Source organism: Triticum dicoccoides, chromosome 4A (assembly GCF_002162155.2).
Source record: "Triticum dicoccoides isolate Atlit2015 ecotype Zavitan chromosome 4A, WEW_v2.0, whole genome shotgun sequence".
In the NCBI taxonomy this organism is placed as follows: Eukaryota; Viridiplantae; Streptophyta; class Magnoliopsida; order Poales; family Poaceae; genus Triticum; species Triticum dicoccoides.
Window position 1 is genome coordinate 457166780 of NC_041386.1, and position 4905 is coordinate 457171684.

Genomic DNA, 4905 nt, shown 5'->3' on the forward strand with positions numbered 1-4905 from the left:
TTGTCTTGACTCTTCGGTAGAAACTTTGGGGCACTCTTTGAAGTACTTTGTGTTGGTTGAATAGATGAATCTGAGATTGTGTGATGCATATCATATAATCATACCCACGGATACTTGAGGTGACATTGGAGTATCTAGGTGACATTAGGGTTTTGGTTGATTTGTGCCTTAAGGTGTTATTCTAGTACGAACTCTATGATAGATTGAACGAAAAGAATAGCTTTGTGTTATTTTACTACGGGCTCTTAAATAGATCGATCAGAAAGGATAACTTTGAGGTGGTTTCGTACCCTACAATAATCTCTTCGTTTGTTCTCCGCTATTAGTGACTTTGGAGTGACTCTTTGTTGCATGTTGAGTGATAGTTATATGATCCAATTGTGTTATTATTGTTGAGAGAACTTGCACTAGTGAAAGTATGAACCCTAGGCCTTGTTTACTAGCATTGCAATACCGTTTGTGCTCACTTTTACCATTAGTTACCTTGCTGTTTTTATATGTTCAAATTACAAAAACCTATATCTACCATCCATATTGCACTTGTATCACCATCTCTTCGCCGAACTAGTGCACCTATACAATTTACCGTTGTATTGCGTGTGTTGGGGACACAAGAGACTCTTTGTTATTTGGTTGCAGGGTTGTTTGGGAGAGACCATCTTCATCCTACGCCTCCCACGGATTGATAAACCTTAGGTCATCCACTTGAGGGAAATTTGCTACTGTCCTACAAACCTCTGCACTTGGAGGCCCAACAACGTCTACAAGAAGGTTGTGTAGTAGACATCAAGCTCTTTTCTGGCGCCGTTGCCGGGGAGGTTAGCGCTTGAAGGTATATATTTAGATCTTGCAATCGAATCTTTTTGTTTCTTGTTTTATCACTAGTTTAGTTTATAAAAGAAAACTACAAAAAATGGAATTAAGGATACCTCATATGCTTCATCTTTTTAATCTCTTTCGTGAGAATAAGGATTCCAATAATTGTGCTCAAGTGCTAGAAGAAGAATGCATTAGAATGTTTGGCACTAAATATTTGAATGATGAGCATGATTGCAATGTTGTTAGTATGAATTCCTTGAATATCCATGATGCTAATGATATGCAAAGCCACAAGCTTGGGTAAGCTATGTTTGATGAAGATGATATTTTTTGTCCCCCAAGTTTTGATGAGCAAATTTATTTTGATGATAGAATGCCTCCTATTTATGATGATTATATCGATGAAAGTGAGTTTGGAAGAGTGTCAACTTTAGGAAGTGATGATCCCACTATTTTGGAGGATGTTGAATCTTATTGTGATAATTATAGAGGTGGATTTGGAGAGGTCATGACTTTATTCAGTAACTAGTTGACCCGTTGCGCCAACTGGCGCAGAGACCCGCTAAAGCCATGTTGTCGATGAAAATAGTTTCATTTTGCAAGGACCTATTTGATATTTGTAGTAGAATTCTATATTGACAATATGGTTATCATGTTGTGAAACCCGTTGCGCCAAATGGTGCAGAGACCTAATGATTCCAAGTTAGCGACGAAAAGAAATCCATGGCTTAGTAGATTTTGTTACGGACAAGCACATATGACAACAAATTTAATCTCTTATTAGTTAGGGAAAATAGGGCTTGTTGCGCCAAATGGCGCAGAGGCACCCTAAATCCATGTGCATGAGGAAAAAAATATCCATGGCTCAATCACATTTAATAGGAAACATGGTTGATTGTTGTCTACAATGAGATGTATATACACATTTTAAGTTGATAGCACAAAATATTTGCTACCATTTTCACAAAGACCCATTTTAAATCATGTACGCATTGAAAATATGTGCACTTTCCGGTGACTGTTTGAGCAAAAAATACATAGGCTTCTGTTTAAAAATATACGTGTCTATAAAATCATGAGTGCTCTGGCCATAAACATAGTAGAATTAATACAAATAAGTCAGGAGACTACATATCAACTCCCGTGCTCTTAAAACAAAACAACAAAACTTATCATTTCCTCTCTTTAGAGCATTCTCCTCTTCTTCTCGGGTGACCTGTTGCTACCTCTTGAGCACTGCGTTGGTTTTCCCTTGAAGAGGAAAGGGTGATGCAGCAAAGTAGCGTAAGTATTTCCCTCAGTTTTTGAGAACCAAGGTATCAATCCAGTAGGAGGCTACGCGCGAGTCCCTGATACGTCTCCAACGTATCTATAATTTTTGATTGCTCCATGCTATATTATCTACTGTTTTGGACTATATTGGGCTTTATTTTCCACTTTCATATTATTTTTGGGACTAACCTATTAACCGGAGGCCCAGCCCAGAATTGCTGTTTTTTTCCTATTTCGGTGTTTTGGATAAACGGAATATCAAACGGAGTCCAAACGGAATAAAATCTTCGGGAATGTGATTTTCTCACCGAACGTGATCCAGGAGACTTGGACCCTGCTCCAAGGAACAAAAGAGGCGGACCCGAGGGCGGGGGCGCGCCCCCCCTAGGGCGCGCCCCCCTGCCTTGTGGGCCCCTCGTTGCTCCTCCGGCATACTTCTTCCTCCTATATATACACACGTACCCCCAAACCATCAGAACAGGAGCAAAAATCATAATTCCACCGCCGCAACTTTCTGTATCCACGAGATCCCATCTTGGGGCCTGTTCCGGAGCTCCGCTGGAAGAGGGCCGTCATGACGGAGGGCTGCTACATCATCCTAGCCCCTCCGATGAAGTGTGAGTAGTTTACCTCAGACCTTCGGGTCCATAGTTAGTAGCTAGATGGCTTCTTCTCTCTCTTTGAATCTCAATACAAAGTTCTCCCCCTCTCTTGTGGAGATCTATTCGATGTAATCTTCTTTTTGCGGTGTGTTTGTTGAGATCGATGAATTGTGGGTCTATGATCAAGTCTATCTATGAATAATATTTGAATCTTCTCTGAATTCTTTTATGTATGATTGGTTATCTTTGCAAGTCTCTTCGAATTATCCGTTTGGTTTGGCCAACTAGATTGGTAGTTCTTGCCATGGGAGAAGTGCTTAGCTTTGGGTTCGATCTTGCGGTGTCCTTACCCAGTGACAGAAGGGGCAGCAAGGCACGTATTGTATCGTTGCCATCGAGGATAACAAGATGGGGTTTATTTCATATTGCATGAATTTATATCTCTACATCATGTCATCCTACTTAAGGCGTTACTCTATTTTTAACTTAATACTCTAGATGCATGCTGGATAGCGGTCGATGAGTGGAGTAATAGTAGTAGATGCAGAATCGTTTCGATCTACTTGTCACGGACGTGATGCCTATATACATGATCATGCCTATATATTCTCATAACTATGCTCAATTCTGTCAATTGCTCAACAGTAATTTGTTCACCCACCATAGAATACTTATGATCTTGAGAGAAGCCACTAGTGAAACCTATGGCCCCCGGGTCTATTCTCATCATATCAATCTCCATCACTTTAATCTTGTTTTGCTTTTTTACTTTGCTTTTACTTTTTACTTTGCATCTTTATACCAAAAATACCAAAAATATTATATCTATCAGATCTCACTCTCGTAAGTGACCGTGAAGGGCTTGACAACCCCTAATCGCGTTGGTTGCAAGTAGCTATCGCTTTGTGCAGGTACGAGGGACTTGAGCGTGGGCTCCTACTGGATTGATACCTTGGTTCTCAAATACTTACGCTACTCTACTGTATCATCCCTTCCTCTTCGGGGAAAACCAACGCAAGTTCAAGACGTAGAAGTCCCTCACACCTACACAAAACAAATAAATCCTTGCAACCAACGCGATAAGGGGTAGTCAATCCCTACACGGTCACTTGCGAGAGTGAGATCTGGTAGATATGATAAGATAATATTTTTGGTATTTTTATGATATAGATGCAAAGTAAAATAAAAGGCAATGAAAATAACTAAGTATTGGAAGATTAATATGATGAAGATAGACCCGGGGGCCATAGGTTTCACTAGTGGCTTCTCTCAAGAGCATAAGTATTTTACAGTGAGTGAACAAATTACTGTTGAGCAATTGATAGAATTGAGCATAGTTATGAGAATATCTTGGTATGATCATGTATATAGGCATCACGCCCGAGACAAGTAGACCGACTCCTGCCTGCATCTACTACTATTACTCCACACATCGACCGCTATCCAGCATGCATCTAGAGTATTAAGTTCATAAGAATAGAGTAACGCCTTAAGCAAGATGACATGATGTAGAGGGATAAATTCATGCAATATGATAAAAAAACCATCTTGTTATCCTCGATGGCAACAATACAATACGTGCCTTGCTGCCCCTACTGTCACTGCGAAAGGACATCGCAAAATTGAACCCAAAGCTAAGCACTTCTCCCATTGCAAGAAAGATCAATCTAGTAGGCCAAACCAAACTGATAATTTGAAGAGACTTGCAAAGATAACCAATCATACATAAAAGAATTCAGAGAAGATTCAAATATTGTTCATAGATAAACTTGATCATAAACCCACAATTCATCGGTCTCAACAAACACACCGCAAAAGAAGATTACATCGAATAGATCTCCACAAGAGAGGGGGAGAACTTTGTATTGAGATCCAAAAAGAGAGAAGAAGCCATCTAGCTAATAACTATGGACCCGAAGGTCTGAGGTAACCTACTCACACTTCATCGGATAGGCTATGGTGCTGATGTAGAAGCCCTCCGTGATCGATGCCCCCTCCGGCGGAGCTCGGGAACAGGCCCCAAGATGGGATATCGTGGATACAGAAAGTTACGGCGGTGGAACTAGGGTTTTGGCTCCGTATCTGATCGTTTGGGGGTACGTAGGTATATATAGGAGGAAGAAGTACGTCGGTGGAGCAACAAGGGGCGCAAGAGGGTGGAGGGCGCGCCTAGGGGGGTAGGCGCGCCCCCTATCTCGTGGCCTCCCTGTTG